This window comes from Leopardus geoffroyi, chromosome A3 (assembly GCF_018350155.1).
Source record: "Leopardus geoffroyi isolate Oge1 chromosome A3, O.geoffroyi_Oge1_pat1.0, whole genome shotgun sequence".
NCBI classification, from domain to species: domain Eukaryota; kingdom Metazoa; phylum Chordata; class Mammalia; order Carnivora; family Felidae; genus Leopardus; species Leopardus geoffroyi.
The window spans coordinates 60897474-60917622 of NC_059336.1; the positions used below are offsets into that span (position 1 = coordinate 60897474).

General features: G+C 37.1%; 1 protein-coding gene and 1 pseudogene across 10 annotated transcripts in view; one reads left to right on the forward strand and one right to left on the reverse strand.

The window, feature by feature from the left end:
• Positions 1-20149, forward strand: part of TSGA10 (testis specific 10) — a 166595-nt gene that overhangs the window by 109328 nt on the left and 37118 nt on the right. The gene's annotated exons all lie outside the window — the stretch shown is intronic.
• On the reverse strand, positions 3751-5043 carry LOC123580672 (annotated as a pseudogene).

The following is a 20149-nucleotide window of genomic DNA, read 5'->3' on the forward strand; positions in this document are numbered from 1 at the left end:
TCTTTTCTCCTCTGCCCTGCAATGTTTTAGATATTTGGTGTCATACTTCAAAATCCTTTTATTTTGTGAATCCCTGACTGATTTGTATAGGTATACTTATTTTCACTCCTTTTGTGCTTCCTACTTTTCTTACTCCTGCTTATGGTCTTTCCTTTACCCTAAAGAGTCCTCTTTAACATTTTTTTGTAAAGCTGGTTTACTGGTCATGAATTCCTTTAACTTATTCTGGGAAACTCTTTATTTATCCTTCTATTCTCCTTCCTGGATAGAGTATTATTGGCTGAAGATTTTTTCCTTTCAGCAATTATATCATGCCACTGCCTGCAGTTTCTGCTGAAGAATCAGATAGCTTTATGGAGTCTTCCTTGTATGTAACTATTTTCTTTTCTCTTGTTGCTTTAAAAATTCTCTGTTTATCACTACTTCCTGCCATTTTAATGATTATGTGTCTTGGTGTGGAACTCCTTAGGTTGATTTTGTTGCAGGCTCTCTGTGGCTCCTGGATCTGGATTTCTGTTTCCTTCCCCAGATTTGGGAACTTTTTAACTATTATTTCTTCAAATAAAATTTTTGCCCTCTCTTCTCTCTCTCTTCTCTTCTGGGATTCCTACGATGTGAATGTTATTATTCTTGATGGTGTCACTGAGTTCCCTAAGTCTATTTTCATTTTTTATTATTATTTTTCTCTTTCTTGTTCAGCTTAATTGCTTTCCATTTCTCTGTCCTCCAGGTCACTGATCTGTTCTTCTGTTTTCTCTAGTCTACTATTTATTTAATCTAGTACATTTTAAGTTTTATTTATTGAGTTCTTCATCTCTGATTGGTTCTTTTTTAAGTTTTCTGTTTCTTTATTGAGGGTCTTACTGAGGTCCTCCACTTTTTTCTCAAGTCCAGCAAGTATCTTTATGACCATTATTTTAAATTCTTGATCAGGCATATTGCTTATCTCTGTTTTGTGTAGGTGTTTTACTGTGATTTTTGTCCTATTCTTCCATTTGGAACATTTTCTTGTCTCCTTATTGTGTATGTTTCCGTGTGTTAGTAAAGTCAGTTTTGTCTCCTGCTCTTGAAGAGGTCCTGTAGTGCCCTACAGTGCAGTGTCCACTGTTCACTAGAACCTGGTGCTTCAGGGGTGTCTCTTATGTGTGTTGCATGTACTCTGCTGTTGTGACTGAACCACTTTTACCTTCAGTCCTATTGTCTGCAACTGCTCACTTTACTGTGGACAGGGGTTAGTCCCTGTATGTTGTTAGTGGGCCAATTGGGGCCATCTTGGACTTACGTTGAGTCAGACTAGGTGTTTGATAGAGATGCAGTAGCACCAAACTGCAGGGTGCTTTCCCTATTTTGTCCCCTGAGAAGCTTTTGTTAGTGGGTAAGGCCTGTCCTCAAACTAGATATCTGTCCCCAGCCTGTTGCTGGGGCCCCAGCTGGACTTGTGTGTTTGGTTATCTTTCCCTCTTTCCCAGGCAGGAGTCACTTGGGAGTAGTGGTGGCCCCTGTCAGGGATGCTTGCCCACTATCAGGCTTGTGGCACTGCTTTGGATCGGCTCTGGCCAAGAGTATATCAAAGTTGGCAGGACCACAGAGAAACGGGTCAGGGCGGGTGGTGGTAGCAAGGTTTGCATTGGAGGGGGTGGATTTTCAGAACTGCTCAAGTCAGAAGTATGGTATGATGTTAGCAGCACTGGTTTCTACAGATGTCTGTGTGCCTAGGCTGGGGGCAGGAGAGGGAAATGGTGCCCACCAGCTCCTTTGTTCCTGGAGAAGTCTCCCAAAGATCTCCATCACATGTCCTTAGATTAGTAAACAATCTCCCGTATACCCCAGGTGTTTTTCAAACTGCTGCTTCAGTGCTGTATTTCTGCTGGGCCATTTGTTGCGCTGTGTCTTTGAGGGCAGGGACTCAGTTTCTTTTTGCCCTTCAAGCCCTCCCAGTTCCAAGCCTGCTGATTTTTAAAGTTCCAAGGGTTAAGTCCTGCTGATTGTAAGAACTTGAAAAATTTGGCCCTTCTGGTTTTCAGAGCCAAATGTTATGGGCTTCGTCTTTCCTGCATGGGCTCCCCAGTGTGAGAGTCTATTCCTCTCTCCTCTCTGCACTCACGGCATTCCTCCCTCTAACAGAGAGCCCCACAGGTCGTTTAGCTTCCGATCATGTCTCTGCCCTTCCTACACTCTTCCTTGTGGCCTCTTCTCTACATTTAGCTGTGGAGAGTCCATTATGCCAATCTTTGGGTCATTTTCTGGGTTATTTACACTGATGTGTGTGTTACCTAGTTGTATCTATGGAACAAGGTGTGCTTAGGGGCTTCTTACTCCTTTATTTTCCCCAGAAGTCACAGATTGTTAGGCCTTGATAAATTAGATTTTTATAGTTCTGTAATGCCTCCTTTTTATCTCTGATAAGTTTCCTTTCTCTGAAATCAGCTTTGTCTGAAATTAATATAGTTCTTCCAGCCTTCCTTTGATTAGTGTTATCTTTTTTTGCATCTTTATATTAAAGTGAGTTTCTTGTAAATAAATATATATATAGTTGGCTTTTCCCCCCTCACTCTGATGTTCTGCATTAAAAAAAATTTTTTTTTTTTTGAGAGAGTGAGAGCGTAAGTTGGGGAGGGGCAGAGGAAGAGGGAGAGAGAGAATCTTAGGCAGGTTCCATGCCCAGTGCAGTGGAGCCTAATGTAGGCTCAATCTCATGATCATGAGATCATGACCTGAGCTGAAATCAAGAGTTGGACACTTTACTGACTGAGTGAACCAGGTGCCTCTGACATTCTGTGTTTTAATTGTGTATATGTCCATTTGCATTTAAAGTGATTATTGATATGGTTGGATTAATATTTACCATATTTGTAACTATTTTCTATTCATTGTTCTATTCTTTGTTTCTTTTTTGTATTCCACTCTTTTGTTAGCCTTTATGGTTTTAATAGAGCATTTTTTTTAATGGAGCATTTTATATGATTCTGTTTTATCTCTTGTTAGCATATCAATATAGTTCTTTTTCTTTTCTTTTCTTTTCTTTTTTTTTAAGTAGGCTTCACACCCAGCACTGAGCCCAGTGCAGGGCTTGAAATTTTGACTCTGACACCAAGACCTGAACTGAGATCAAGAGTTGGCTGTTTAACCAACTGAGTCACCCAGGCACTCCAATATAGTTCTTTTTAAAAAACTTTTTTAAGTGGTGACCATAGATTTTTAATATACACTTAGAACTAAGTCCACTTTTAAACAACACTTTACAAGTGTAGGGATAATGCAGGTATCTTGAAATAGAGTGTTTGAAAATCTTTTCTCTTATTCTTCATAACATTGCTGTCAATCATTTTATTTATTCATAAGGTATAATTTTCCAATATATTGTTGCTATTATGTTGAGCAAACTGTTATCTGCTAGGTCAGTTAAGAATAAGAAAAGTAAATGATTTTATTTCACTTTTGCTTATTCTTTTTCTGTTTTCTCTTCCTTAATTGACATAGATCTCAGTTCCTAACATATATCCTTTTCCTTCTCTGTGAAAATTTTCTTTTGACATTTCTTCTAAGGTACATCTACTAGCAACAAATTCATTTTGGTTTTGTTTGCCTTAGAAGGTCTATTTTTTCTTCACTTTGGAAGAATAGCTTTTCCAGATATAGAATTCTAGGTTGGTGGGATTTTTCCTTCAATACTTTATTTATTTATTTATTTATTTATTTATTTATTTATTTATTTTATTATTTTTTTTAAAAAGACACATTTATTCAGCATCATGATCAGACTATTACATTTAGCAATCAACAGCATGGGTGCAAAAAAAAAAAAATCTACATTAAAACCCTTTGTTGGAATGCTTTACACTTTCCACAGAACAGAAACTAACCTGTTATACAATTAGTCACAAATACAGTCCTCGAGTTTTTTTGCCCATACACATGAGTATTGTCTAAAACATGTCTTCTGTGTAGCGGGTAGGCCCTGCCACCACTGTGCTTGGCTGAGTTCACAAATCTGTTGTAACCTGTAGCTTCCCTGTCACTTCTCTGGCTCTCCTCTCCTGTGAAGCTTTGTTTCCTGGCAGTAATTAAAACCTTCTGCCACTGCCATAGCTACTGCTGCTGCTGGAACCCCCATAGCCACCTTGGTTTTGTGGTTTGGCAAAGTATTGGCCTCCACCACCATAGGGGCCAGAGCTTCTGCCTCCAAAATTTCCTCCTTTCATGGGTCCAAAATTTGAAGATTGATTGTTGTAATTGCCAAAATCATTATAGCTTCCACCACCTCCAAAGTTGCTTCCATCGTTACCAAATCCGTTATAGCCATCCCCACTGCCACCATATCCACCACCACCTCCACTGCCACCAAAGCCACCTCGCCCACTGAAGTTTCCTCCACGGCCAAAGTTGTCATTCCCACCAAAACCACCTCCACGACCACCACCGAAGTTCCCAGAAACACTTCGACCTCTTTGGCTGGAAGAAGCACTAGCCATCTCTTGCTTAGATAAAGCTTTCCTTTACTTCACAGTTGTGGCCATTCACAGTATGATATTTTTGAATGACAATCTTGTCTACAGAGTCATGGTCGTCAAAGGTCACAAAAGGAAAGCCTCTCTTTTTGCCACTGCCTTGGTCAGTCATGATTTCAATCGCTTCAATTTTCCCATACTGTTCAAAATAATCTCTTAGATGATGTTCCTCAGTGTCTTCTTTAATGCCACCGACAAAAATCTTTTTCACAGTTAAGCGGGCACCAGGTCTTTGAGAATCTTCTCTCAAGACAGCCCTCTTTGGTTCCACAACTCTTCCATCCACCTTGTGTGCCCTTGCATTCATGGCTGCATCCACCTCTTCCACAGTAGCATAGGTGACAAACCCAAAGCCTCTGGAGCGCTTGGTGTTTGGATCTCTCATTACCACACAGTCTGTAATCGTTCCCCATTGCTCAAAATGGCTCCTCAGACTCTCATTGGTTGTTTCAAAGCTCAAACCTCCAATGAAAAGCTTCCACAGCTGTTCAGGCTCTTTGGGAGACTCTGACTTAAACATGACGACGGTGGGAGGGGAGACTTTCACGATGCTTACTCAGTGGCGTCCACAGGCAGAAAGGACCTTCAATACTTTAAATATTTTACTCCATTCTCTGCTTGTGTGCATGGTTTCTGAAGAGAAGTCCTGTAATTCTTATCCATGTTCATCTATAGGTAATGTGAGTTTTTCCCTTTGGCTTCTTCAGGATTTTATCTTTGCATTTTATTTTCTGCAATGTGAATACTATATGCTTACATGTAGACTTTTTGCCACTTGGTGTTCTCTGTGTTTTCTGGATTGTTGGTTTGGTGTCATTAATTTTTGCAATTTGTTATTTGTTTTAACATTTATTTATTATTGAGAGACAGACACAGAGTGTGAGCAGGGGAGGGGTAGAGAGATGGGGAGACACAGAATCTGAAGTAGGCTCCAGGCTCTGAGCTGTCAGCACAGAGCCAGATGCGGGGCTCGAACTCATGAACTGTGAGATCACGACCTGAGCTGAAGTCGGTCGCCCAACCAACTGAGCCACCCAGGCGCCCCTGTTATTATTACTTTAAATATTTCTTTTGTTCTTTTCTCTCTTATATTTCTGATAGTTTCATTATGTGTGTATTATACCTTTTTAAATTGCCTTAAAATTTTTGGGGGCCCCCTGGGTGGTTCAGTCAGTTGGGCATCTATCTGACTTTGGCTCAGGTCATGATCTTGCAATTCATGAGTTCAAGCCCTGCATCAGGCTCTGCGCTGACAGCTGAGAGCCTGGAGCCTGCTTCAGATTATGTGTCTGCCTCCCTCTCTCTCTACCCTGCCCCCACTCACACTCTGTCTCTCTCTGTCTCTCAAAAAAAAACAAACAAAATGTCAAAAAAAAATTAAAAACAAATTGTCTTACAATTTTTGAAGATTTTCTTCCTCTTTTTCCTTTATATTTTCTCTTTGAATTTCAGTTTGGGAATTTGTATTGGATTTTCAAGCTCACCAGTTTGTTCATAAGCTGGTTCCGGTCTGATGGTGACCCCATCAAAGGCCTTCTTCATTTCTGTTACAGTGCTTTTGATTACTAGCATTTCCTTTTAAGCTCTTAAGAGTTTCCACCTCTCTGTTTACATTACCCATCTGTTCTTGTATGTTGTCCAGTTTTTCCGTTAGAGCCCACAGAATACTGATTGTAGTTATTTTATATTCCTTGTCTAATAATTTCCAAATCTCTGCATATACAAGTCTTATTCTGTTACTTTCTTTGTCTTCTCAGACTATGTTTTTTGCCTTTGAGTATGTCCTGTAATTTTTTTTTGAAACCAAATATGTTGTATTGGGTAAAAGTTACTGAGGTAAATAGGTCTTTAAGAGTGAAGTTTTATGTTTATCTGTGAGTTACGTTGTGATTACCATTTGCTGTAACTGTACATGTCAAAGCTAAATTTTTCTCTTGTTCTTTTTGTTTTCTCTATTGTCTTCGGGTTCACTTAGAGACTTCTTAAATAGAGTCTGAACCTTGTAGTTCTTTCAACTGTAATCCCTTGTTATTACACAGGAGGCTTGTCGATGTGGTAGTAAGTTGTGGGTGGAGGAGAAGCATTCTATAATCCTATGATTAGGTCATAGTCTTTCAGTGGGCTTGTGTCTCTGGGATGTGACCTTCACAAGTATTTCTCAGCCTTTTTTCTTTTCTTCTTTTTTTTAATGTTTATTTATTTTTGAGAGAGAATCAGAGTACGAGCTGGGGAAGAGCAGAGAGAGAGGGAGACACAGAATCCGAAGCAGGCTCCAGGCTCTGAGCTGTCAGCATAGAACCTTATGTGGGGCTTGAACTCACAAACTATGAGATCATGACTTGAGCTAAAGTCAGACACTTAACTGAGCCACCCAGGTGCCCCATCCTTTTTATTTTTCTTAGGTGATATGGGAAAGCTGAAGAGTATCTGAGTTAGGTATTCCATTCCTCCACATTGATTAGGCTCTGTTCAAATCATGGTTATGCTCTGAAGAAATCATCTCCCTTGAGGGCAGACCTTTGTCAAGGAGAACAGGATGCTCTAGGATTATTTCAAAATGGCTACTTTTCTCCTCACTTCGCCAAAAGCATGTGAGGGTTTTTCTCTGAAAATTTGTTGGGTTCTTAGAGATGAAAATAATGAAAATGTGGGGGCTTCCCTAAAGCTGGGACCCCAGGAGGTTTTATCTCTCAAGCTAGTCTATGCTCACTCTCCCAATAAATAGTCAGTTACTGCATGTGGCTAGCTTCAGTGTCACTTTCTGTTCCTGGTAAGCTGTGATTCTCTGTACTTACCTTTATCTGCATTTGGGGGAGTAGTGGTTTGTTCTATGTTCTTAATTCTTTGATCAAAGAAGAGTTTTTATTGTCAGATTTTCAGCTTTGTTTCATCTTGTGAGGTTGGGAGTCATGATTTCCAAGCTCTTTGCATGCTGGGAACAGAAACCAAAATGCTATTTGTTTATATCTTTAGTGACTTGTTAGATTATTTTAGTGAAGTCTGTTCCTACCCTTCTCCTTGCAATATGAAGCCTCTGATGTTTCTCAAAAGGGGTAGCCTTGGGTATGTTCACAGTTACCCTGGAATGACTATGGTTTTGGTGAGTCCTTTTTGATTATCTTGCTTCCAGACTACATTCAGCTGTTAAGCTCCATAAATTCTTGGCTGTTTGTTTTATTGTTTTCAACAGCGCCCTCAAGCATAAATTGATTCACATACTGATTCAAGTAAATTTGGGTTCCATTATAGAGATAGGTTTTTAGTTCAGTATTTGAGTTTTTCTGACCTGAGAATGCTCTTCTTAGCAGCCTCGTTCCTTGATTCTCTCTGGTAAAGTAGCTGACCTATGGTTTATTTTATATCTATAAAGAGTTTACCACTGTTCTGAATTTCTTGTTGCCATACCCTCCAAATCTTTTCACCAGACCCTTCATTCTTGAGACTGTCCTGGGCTTGAACTTCCCCACAGTCTATTAAAAATGAAGGAAATCCCAGGGCACGTGGGTGGCTCAGTCAGTTAAGCGTCCAACTCTTGATTTCAGCTCAGGTCATGACTTTAGGGTTCGTGAGTTTAGGCCCTGCATCTTGGGGTTCTCTCTGACTCCCTCTCTCTCTGCCCCTCCTCTGCTCACTCTCTCCTCTCAAAATGAATAAATAAACTTAAAAAAAGTTTTAAAAACAAATGAAGGAAGTCCCTTTGGAAGAACTTAGGAACTTCCTGTTTTATGGCCTCCCTCTCTTCACGGGCACAATCTCTGAGCCATGGCTCTCAAGCTTGTATGAAGACAGTGGTGCACTTCTCTTTGAGTGGCATGCCTACTTTAGGATCTAGGCACTTGGTAGGGATGGTGGAAAGTGTGGCTGTAGCCCCTGGTCTTATTGTCATGCATCTGCAAGTATGGAACCCCCTATTTACGAAAAACCTGTGTCAAGGAGAATCAGAGGCATAGTATTCTTACTAAGCCACAAATAAGATAGAACTGCGAGCCTGTGTGTAAAGAATGGGCATAAGAAGGGAGCCCCCATTTCCTAGAAATACTTTCCAGGAACTTAGCCTTTTAAACAAATAGCTTGAGATGGGATGAAAAAAGCTGATATCCTGTCTCTCCTGGAAAGATAGTTTAGTTCCTGACCAGGTACTGAGGGGAGAGGAAGCACTGTTCTTGGATGCATCCCATCTGTAGTGGATTTTCCTTTATGCTTAGCTGGGAGTAAGGAGGGAATAGGTCATAGTTCAGATGCCACAGACTTTCACTGTTCCTAGTTTTAGTTAGTTTTCTTGAAAATGTTACTTCATCTACTATATGTCCTTAGGACCCTTTCCGGAACCTATTTAAAGACAAGATAAAGTTGGTTTTTTATAATTTTCACTAATTTCTCTAGGGAGTGATTCTGCCACACTGCCATGCCAGAAGTGGAATCTTTACCTTATACAGTTGATATGTTTTAATTTTATTTTATGTGAATATAATTTTCTAATTACTCTTATGTTATTTTGTACCATTTAATTTTCAATATTTGGAGATTAAATAAATATCTTTCCAGTTATTGATTTTTCAGTCTTTTGTATTAATTGAGGCTTTGTTATGTACAATGTAATCATCTTACTGGATGTTCCATGTACAATTAAAAGGAAAGTGCATTCTTTTCTTTAGGATGAAATGTTCTATAATTGTCAATTGGGTCAAGTTTTTCAATTCTTGTCCTACTGAATCTCTATTTACTTGTTCTACCACTTATTTAGAGAAGAGTATTGACATCTCCAACTGTATTTGTGCATTTGTATTTCTTCTTTTATTTATATCATGTTAGTTCATGTATTTGAAGGTATGTTTTTGATATATATAGATTTAGGGTTATTATTACTTCATATATGTGTATATATATATATATATATATCTATATATCTATATCTATATATATATATATATATATATATTTTTTTTTTTTTTTAATTTTTGAGAGAGAGAGAAAGACACAGAGTATGAGCAGGGAGGGGCGGAGAGAGAGAAGGAGACACAGAATCCAAAGCAGGCTCTAGACTCTGAGCTGTCAGCAGAGAGCCTGATGCGGGACTCAAACTCGTGAACCATGAGATCATGACCTGAGCTGAAGTTGGATGCTTAACTGACTGAGCGACTCAGGTGCCCCAGGGTTATTATTACTTCTTAATGAATTCATCCCTTTACCCATTATAATGTTTCCTATCCTGTAGTATAGTTTATGAAATATTAATATAACCACTTCAGCCTTCTTAAGATTATTTTTTGAATGGCATATCTCTTTCCATGCTTTTGTTTCTAATTTTTCTAGGTTTTTATGTTTAAAACATATTTCTTTAAACAGCATATGGTTGAATCTTGCTTTTTGTAGCCAATCTTACAATAGCTAACTTTTAGTTGTAGTGTTTAGACCATTTACATTAATGTAATCATTAACATAGTTGTGTGTAAGTTTACCATGTTGTTATTTTCTATTTGTCCCATTTTTTGTTTCTTTTTTATTATTTTTCTGCCTTCTTTTTTCCCCCACATTTTGAGAAAAAAAATTGACATACATTGCTGTATAAGTTTAAGGCATGGTGGTTTGATATACATGTGAAATGATTACCACAATAGGTTTAGCTAACATCCATCTTCTCATATAGATACAATAAAAAGAAAAAAGAAAAAAATCTCTTTGTGATCAGAACTCATAGGATTTACTCTCTTAACAGCTTTTCTACGTATCAGAATTACCTATAGTCATCATGTTGTACATTATATCCCTTGTACTTATTTATCTTATAACTAGAAGTTTATACCTTTTGACCACCTTCCTTCTATTTCCCTTCCCCCTAACCTCTGTTTCTGGTAACTGTAAGTCTAATTTTTTTGTGAGTTTGTTTGTTTTTAAGTTCCATACATAAGTGAGATCACACAGTATTTGTCGTTATATGTCTGACTTAGTTCACTTAGCATAATTCTTTCAAGGTATATCCATGTTGTTGCAAATGATAGGATTTTCTCATTTTTTTAAACATTTATTTATTTATGAGAGAGAGAATGTGTGTGTGAGTCGGGGAGGGCCAGAAAGAGGGAGACAGAAGATCGCAAGCAGGCTCCATCCGATGAGTGCAAAGCCTGACACAGGGCTTGAACCCACAAACCATGAGATCACGACCTGAGCCGAAATCAAGAGTTGGCTACTAAACAAACCGAGCCACCCAGGTGCCCCATTTTCTCATTTTTTAAGTGGTTGAATAATATTTCTGTGTGTGGGTGTGCGTGTGTGTATATGTATGTATGTGTACCACATTTTCCTTCTTTCTTTATCTTCCCACAGACACTTAAGGCATTTCTATATCTGAACTATTGTGAGTAATGCTGCAGTGAACATGAAAGTACAGATATCTCTTCAAGATAGTGATTTTATTTCCTTCAGATATATACCCAGAAGTGGGATTGCTGGATTGTATGGTAGTTCTAATTTTTTGAGGAACCTCCAACTGTTTTCCATAGTGGCTGTACCAATTTACATTCCTACCAACAGTGCATGAGGGTTCCCTATATGTATATCACAACTTGTTGTGATAAGACTATGTCTTAGCTATTGTAAATAATATTGCAATAAACATGGGGGTACAGATATCTTTTTGAGTTAGTGTTTTCATTTCCTTTGGATATATATTCAGAAGTGGTATTTCTGGATTATATGGTAGTTCTATTTTTAATTTTTTCCTCCATTAAAAAAAGTTGAACTATGGTTGACACACAATGCTACATTAGTTTCGAGTGTACAACATAGTGTTTTGACAACCTGTATGTTATGCTATGCTTACCCCAAGTGTAGCTACTATCTGTCACCATCCAATGCTACTACAATACCATTGACTATATTCCTTGTGCTATAACTTTTAAACCCATGACTTGTTCATTCCATAACTAGAAACTTATGCCTCCCAGATCCCATTTTGCCTAGCCCTCCATCTCCTCCTCTGCCATGACAACCGCCAGTTTGTTTTTGGTATTTATGGGGCTGTTTAAGTCTTGTTTGTTCATTTGCTATGTTTTATAGGTTCTACATGTAAGTGACATCATATGGTATTTGTCTTTTTCTGTCTGACTTATTCCACTTAGCATAATACCCTTTAGGTCCATCCATGTTGCAAATGTCAAGATTGTATTCCTTCTTATGGCTGGGTAATATTCCACTGTATTTATCTACCATATCATCTTTATCCATTCATCTATTGATGAATTTGTGGATTGCTTCCATATCTTGTCTATTGTGAATAATGCTGTACTAAACGTAAGGGTGCATATGTATTTCCAAATTAGTGTTTTTCTTTTCTTTGGGTAAATACCAAATAGTTGAAATACTGGATCATTTGGCATTTCTATTTTTAATTTTTTTGAAGAAACTTCATACTGTTTCCCGCAGTGGCTGTACCAATTTAAATTCCTACCAACAGTGCATGAAGGTTCCTTTTTCGTCACATCCTCAGTAACATTTGTTGTTTTATTGTTTTTTTATTTTTTATTTTTTTAATGTTTATTTTTGAGAGAGACAGAGTGTGAGTGGGGAAGGGGCAGAGAGAGAGAGGGAGACACAGAATCTGAAACAGGCTCTAGGCTCTGAGCTGTCAGAACAGAGCCTGCTGCGGGGCTTGAACTCGGAATGGTGAGATCATGACCTAGGCTGAAGTCAGACGCTTACCGACTGAGCCACCCAGGCGCCCCTGTTGTTTTATTGTTTTATGTTTTTTTTTAATTTTAGTCATTCTGACAGGTGTGAGGTGATATCTTTATGGTTTTGATTTGTATTTCCCTGATGCTTAGTGACATGCATATTTTCATGTCTGTTGGCCATCAATATGTCTTTTTTGGAAAAAGTTCTGTTGAGATTCTGCCCATTTTTTAATTGGTTTATTTGTGGGTTTTGTTATTATTGTTGTTGTTGAGTTGTATAAGTTCTTTATATATTTGGGATATTAACCCCTTATCAGATATATATATATATATATATATATATATATATATATATATATTGTGTGTGTGTGTGTGTGTGTGTGTGTATAGTATATATATATAGTACAGCAATGATTTCAGGAGCAGATTCCTTAGTGCCCCCTTACCCATTTAGCCCATCCCCCCTCCCACAACCCCGCCAATAACCCTCAGTTTGTTCTCCATATTTATGGGTCTCTAATGTTTTGTCCCTCTCCTTGTTTTTATATTATTTTTGTTTCCCTTCCCTTATGTTCATCTGTTTTGTCTCTTAAAGTCCTCATATGAGTGAAGTCATATGATATTTGTCTTTCTCTGACTGGCTAATTTCACTTAGCATAATACCCTCCAATTCCATCCACGTAGTTGCAAATGGCAAGATTTCTTCCTTTTTGATTACCGAGTAATGCTCTGTTGTATATATATACCACATCTTCTTTATCCATTCATCCATTGATGGACATTTGGGCTCTTTCCATACTTTGGCTATTGTTGATGGTGCTGCTATAAACATTGGGGTACACGTGTCCCTTCGAAACAGTACACCTGTATCCCTTGGATAAATACCTAGTAGTGCAATTGCTGGGTCGTAGGATAGTTCTATTTTTAATTTTTTGAGGAACCTCCATACTGTTTTCCAGAGTGGCTGCACCAGCTTGCATTACCACTAGCAGTGCAAAAGAGATTCTCTTTCTCCACATCCTCCCAACATCTGTTGTTGCCTGAGTTGTTAATGTTAGCCATTCTGACTGGTGTGAGGTGGTATCTCATTGTGGTTTTGATTTGTGTTTCCCTGGTAATGAGTGATATTGAGCATTTTTTCATGTGTTTGTTGGCCATCTGGATGTCTTCTTTGGAGAAGTGTTTGTTCATGTCTTTTGCCCATTTCTTCACTGGATTATTTGTTTTTGGGGCATTGCGTTTCATAAGTTCTTTATAGATTTTGGATACTAACCCTTTATCTGATATGTCGTTTGCAAATATCTTCTCCCATTCCATCAGTGGCCTTTTAGTTTTGCTGAATGTTTCCTTCGCTGTGCAGAGGTCCCAGTAGTTCATTTTTGCTTTTGTTTCCTTTGCCTCCAGAGACATGTTGGGTAAGAAGTTGCTGTGGCTAAGGTCAAAGAGGTTTTGCCTGCTTTCTCCTCGAGGATTTTGATGGCTTCCTGTCTTACATTTAGGTCTTTCATCCATTTTAAGTTTATTTTTGTGTATGGTGTAAGAAGGTGGTCTAGGTTCATTGTTCTGCATGTCGCTGTCCAGTTTTCCCAGCATCACTTGCTGAAGAGACTGTCTTTATTCCATTAGATGTTCTTTCCTGCTTTGTCAAAAATTAGTTGGCCATATGTCTGTGGGTCTATTTCTGGGTTCTCTATTATGTTCCATTGATCTGAGTGTCTGTTTTTGTGACAGTACCATACTGTCTTTATGATTATAGCTTTGCAATACAGTTTGAAGTCCGGGGGTTTTCAGTATGTATAGTATCATGTCTTCTGTAAATAGTGAAAGTTTTACTTCTTCCTTACCAACTTGGTAGCCTTTTATTTCTTTTCCTTATCTGATTGCAATAGCTAGGATTTCCAATACTGTATTGAATAAAAGTGGTGAGAGTGGACATCTTTTCTTATTTCCTATCTTAGAGGAAAAGCTCTCAATTATTCACCATTGAGTATGATATTAGCTATGGGTTTGTCATATATGGTTTATTATGTTGAGGTTTGTTACCTGTAGACCCACTTTATTGGGAGTTTTATCATGAATGGATGTTGAATTTTGTCAAATGCTTTTTCTACATCTATTGAGATGATCACATGGTTTTTCTCTTTCATTTTTTTAACGTGGTGTGTCACATTGATTGATTTATGAATATTGAACCATCCTGGTGTCCCTAGAGTACGTCATAATTGATTGTTGTGAAGGAGCCTTTAACGTATTGTTGAATGTGTTTTGGTAATATTTTGTTGAAGATTTTTGTATCTGTATTTATCAGGATATTGGCCCTTAGTTTTACTTATTTATTTACTTTTGTAGTGTCTTTGGGTTTCATATGAGAGTAATGCTGGCTTTGTAAAATGTATTTGGAAGCTTACCTTCCTCTTCTACTTTTTGAAATAGTTTGATGACAGTAGGTATTAACTGTTCTTTAATTGTTCAGTAGAATTCACCTGTGAAGCCATTGGTCATGGACTTTTTTGTTGGAGTGTTCTGATTACCAATTCAGTTTTATTAATAGTAGTTCTGTTCAGAATTTCTACTTCTTTCTGATTCAGTTTTGGAAATTGTATATTTCTAAGAATTTATACATTTCTTCTAATTTGTGCAATTTGTTGACATGTAGTATTTTATAACAGACTTATTATCCCTTGTATTTCTGTGGTGTCAGTTGTTACTTCTCTCTTTCATGTCTTGTTATTTACTTGGGTCTCCTTTTTTTCTTGAAGAGTCAGACTAAACGCATTTCAAAATACCAGCTTTTAGTTTTATTGATCTTTTTATTGTTTTTTAGTTTCTATTTCATTCATTTCTGTTTTGATCTTTATTATTTCCTTCCTTCTAGTAACTTTGGGCTTTGTTTGTTCTTTTCCTAGTTCCTATAGATCAAAGGTTAGGTTGTTTATATGAAATTATTCTTGTTTCTTGAGGTAGGCCTGCATTACTGTAAATTTTCCTCTTAAAACTAATTTTCCTGTGTCCTGAAGATTTTGAACTGTTGTGCTTTCACTTTCATTTGTCTTGAGGTGTTTTAAAATTTCTTTGATTTTTTTTTGTTGTTGTTGTTGACTCATTTGTTATTTAGTGGAATGTTGTTTAGCACTCACATTTTTTGTGGGTTTGTGTTTTTGTTTGGTTGGGGTTTTTTTAATTTAGTTTTTTTTTTCTTGTAGTTACTTCTGGTTTCTTACCATTGTAGCCAGAAAAGATACTTGATATGTTTTCAGTCTTCTCAAATTCATTGAGAATTTTTTTTTCGTAGCCTAACATATGATCTGTCCTTGAGAATGTTCCATGTGCATTTGAATGTGTATTCTCTTGTTTTTGGATGGGATGTTCTATGTATAACTGTTAAGTTCATCTGGTCTAATATGTCATTCAAAGACCCTGCTTCCCTATTGATTTTCTCTCTTGATGATCTATCCATTGCTATAAGTGGGGTGTTCAAGTTCCTTCCTATTATCGTATTACTGTCAATCACTATCTTTATATCTGTTAATATTTGCTTTATGTATTAGGTGTTCCAATGTTTGGTGCATAGATATTTATGACCGTTATATCCTTTTGTTGGATTGATTCCTTAATCATTATATAATATACTTCTTTGTCTCTTATTACAGTCCTTGTTTTAAAGTCTATTTTGTCTGATATAAATAAGGCTACCCTGGCTTTTTTTTTCCACTTCCATTTTCATGGAATATTATTTTTCCATCCCTTCACTTTCAGTCTGTATGTGTGTTTTAGGTTTGGACTGAGTATCTTACAGGCATCCTGTAGATAGGTCTTGTTTATTTATCCATGCCATCACCCTATGTCTTTTCATTGGAGCATTCAGACCATTTAGAAATAAAGTAATTATTGATAGGTGTATACTTATTAGTTAATTGTTTTATTGTCGTTTTGTAGTTCTTGTCTGTTTCTTCTCTTGCTCTCTTTCCTTGTGATTGGTGTTATGCTTGACTTTCCTTTTCTTTATTTTTTTGGTGTATCTATTATAGGTTTTTGGTTTGTGGTTTCCATGAGGTTCACATATAACATCATAAGTAGGCAGCAGTCTATATTAAGTTGATGGTCACTTAACTTCTAATGCATTCTAAAAGAACTTTATTTTTATTCCCTCCTTCCCTTCATATTCGTATTTTATGAATATGTTGTCATGTTTTACATATTTTTATTTTGTGAGTTTCACTGACTACCTTTTTTAGATATAATTGATTTTACTACTTTTCCCTTTTAACTTTCATACTAGCTTTGTAAGTGACTACTACTTTTACTGTATATTTTCTTTTACTCATGAAATTTTTTCCTTTTATAATTTTCTTGTAATTATGGGATTTTCTACTTAAATTAAGTCCCTTTATCATTTCTTGTAAGGCTGGTTTAGTGGTGGTGAACTACTTTAACTTTCATTTTTTTCAGAAATTCTTTGTCTCTCCTTCAATTCTGAATGATAACCTTGCTGAGTAGAGTATTCTTGGTTGTAGGTTTTTTCTTTTCAGGACTTTGAATATACCATGCCACTCTCTTCTGGCCTGCAAAGTTTCTGCTGAAAATCAGCTGGTAGCTTTATGGGGTTTGCCTTGTATGTAACTAGTTTCTTCTCTGTTACTGTTTTTAAAATTCTCTTTAGGGTGCCTGAGTGGCTCAGTTGGTTGAGTGTCTGAATCTTCGTTTTGGTTCAGGTCATGATCCCAGGGTTGTGGGATTGAGCTCTATGTTGGGCACCATGCTGAGCATGGAGCCTGCTTAAGATATTCTCTTTCTCTATTTCTCTCTCTTTCTTTCTTTCTCTCTCTTTCCTTCTCTCTCTCTCCTCCCCTCCCCTGCTCTTGCATGCACTCTCTTTCTTTCAAATAAATAAAAATAAATAAAAGTCTCTCTGTATCTTTAATCTTTGACATTTTAACTAAGTCATGATGTGGAACTCTTTGGGTTCATCTCATTTGGAACTTTCTGTGTTTTCTGAACCTGGATGTCTGTTTCCTTCCCAAGGTTAGGGAAGTTTTTAGATATTACTTCTTCCAATAAGCTTTCTATCCTTTTCTCCCTCTTCTCCCTTTGGAACCCCTATAATGGGAATATTTTTTCACTGGATGTTGACTAAGAGATCCTTTAACCTATGCTCATTTTTAAAATTCCTTTTTCTTTTTGTTGTTTAGCTTGGGTACTTTCTGTTACCCTGTTTTCCACATTGCTGATTCATTCTTCTCTGTCTTCTAATCTATTGTTGATTCCATCTAGTGTATTTTTTCATTTTGGTAATTATATTTTTCAACTCTAATTGGTTCTTTTTTAATATTTTCTATCTCTTTGCTGAAGTTCTGAGTTCATCCAGTCTTCCCTCCAGTGTAATGAGCATGTTTATTATCATTACTTTGATATTTTTGTCAGGTAGGTTGGATATTTCCATTTTATTTAGTTTTTTTTCTAAGGCTTTGTATGTTTTCTTTTATTTGGAGCATATTTCCTCTGTCTTAATTTTCCTTGACTTTCTATGTTTATTTTATGAATTAGGCAAAACAACTACTTTTCCTAAACTTGAAGTAACTTTCTTGTGTATAATCTTTCCCTTTGTAGGCTGGGTGTGTCTGGTGAATTTCACTGGCTGGCTCAAGCTGTGGCTGGATGGGCTGGGGAATCTGGGACACTCAGTGCTGGGGCTGCCCTGGTGGGATGACTGGAGCTAAAGTGAGCATGGTTTTGGGCAGTCCTGGGATTCTCTGCACAGAGGGCATCTTGGTTGGACAGTTGAAGCTGAAGTGAGTGGAAGCTTAAGTGGTCCTGGGACTCCTTGTACAGAGGGCACTCTAGCAGGACAGCTGAAGCTGAAATGCTGAAATGGGTACAAGTCGGGGCGGGGGGGGGGAGGTGTCTTTCTATATAGAAGGCATTATGGTATGATGGCTGAAGTTGATATGGGTGCAAGTTGGGGCATTCCACGGGTGGGGCACCTTGGCAGGTTGCTGGAGCCAATGCAGGTGTGGGCCTGGAGTGTTCCAGGATGCTTTGTGCCTGTGCCACCTTGCCTGCCTTCTTTTATAGTGAGTTTTAAATATTATATTCTATCTTAATTATGGTCATATAGGCCATACATCTTTTTTTTAACTTCTTTTTCTACAGTATATACCATGCGTCTCTTAATTGTCATAGTCTACCTTCAAATAATATATTACTTCATAGTACACTTTTATTTCCTATGTCCTATCATTTATCCTAATGTTCTTACATTTTACTTCTTCATATATTGTGTTCCCCATAGTGCATTATTTTCACTTTAAACTCATCATTTCACTTTAAATAAATTAAAATGTGAGGTGAATGAAAGGCTTTTTTATTCATCCACATATTTACTTTTTTCTTTTTTCCTCTTCATTCCTTTGAGTGGATCCAAGTCTTCATTGACTCTCATTTTCTTTTTGCTAGAATAATTTCTTTTAAACATTTCTTGCAGTTCTGTTGGCATCAACTCAGGTCTTATTTATGTTAAAAAGTGTTTATTTCACCTTCATTTCTGAAGAATGTATTTGCTGAGTAGAGAATTATAAGTTGGTAGGAATTGTTTTTTGCTGTTGTGGTTTGTTTTTTTGAGCATTTTGGCAAAGTTGTTTCTTTTTTCTTAAAGTTTTAATTTAAATTCCAGTAGGTTAACATACAGTGTAATATTAGTTTAAGGTGTACAATAAAGTGATTCAACAATTCTGTACAACACCTGGTGCTCATCACAGGTGAACTCCTTAATCCCTGTTACCTATCCCCACTGAACTTCCTTCTTGTAACTATCAGTTTGTTCTCTATAGGTAAAAGTCTGTTTCTTGGTTTGCCTCTCGCTCTTTTTCTTTTTCCTTATATTCTGCCTTGTGTAGTTTCTAGACAGAAATCTGAAGTCAAGTTCAGCTGGTTAAATTTTTTTTTCTCTTTACCCCTGGCTTTCAGCAATAGAATGTTCCACAGTTGAAATTAATGTTGTTTTCCTTATGTTTATAATATTTCATTATAAGTTTCATCGAATTTAGAAAATATTTGACCGTTATTTCTTAAGTGTTTCTTACTCTTTCTCATATTTTCCTGGAACTTGAATTGAAAGTACATTAGATACTTGATATTGCTCAACAGATCATTAATAATCTATACATTTTTCCCCGATCTTCTTATCTTTTTGCCTCACTTTGTATAGTTGCCATTTTTTGTGTCTTCACATTTAGTGATCTTCTGACATATCTGATATGCTGTTAATTCCATTCAGTGAAGTTTTTAAATTTTTTTTTTTAACGTTTATTTATTTTTGAGACAGAGAGAGACAGAGCATGAAGGGGGGAGGGGCAGAGAGAGAAGGAGACACAGAATCGGAAGCAGGCTCCAGGCTCTGAGCCATCAGCCCAGAGCCTGACGCGGGGCTCGAACTCAAGGACCACAAGATCGTGACCTGAGCTGAAGTCGGATGCTTAACCGACTGTGCCACCCAGGCGCCCCTCAGTGAAGTTTTTATTTCAGAGATTATATTTTCATCTTCAGGTAGTCCATTTGGTTCTTTTGAATGTATTTTACTTTTCTTCTTCTTTTTTTCCCTTTAAGTCCTTAAATGCCTATTTAGTGCATTTATAGTATTTGTTTCAGTGTCCTTGTTTGCTAATTTCATTATGTCTGACACATTTGATTCTGTGTTGACTGACTTTTCTCTTGATTATGGATCTCATCTTCCTACTTCTGGCCCCACTTAGTGAGTTATGATTGTATTCTGGATGTTGTTAATTTTACATTGTTGAGAACTGGATTTTGAAAGTATTGGATTTATCTTGCCAAACTAAGTTACTTGACATTCACTTTATTTTTTTGAGGATTATTTATAAACTCCTTAGGATAGCTCTAGAATAGGGATAACCTTTACCCTCTACTAAGATGTGACCTTCGTGGGTTCTCTATTGAGTTCCTACTTTTCTGTTG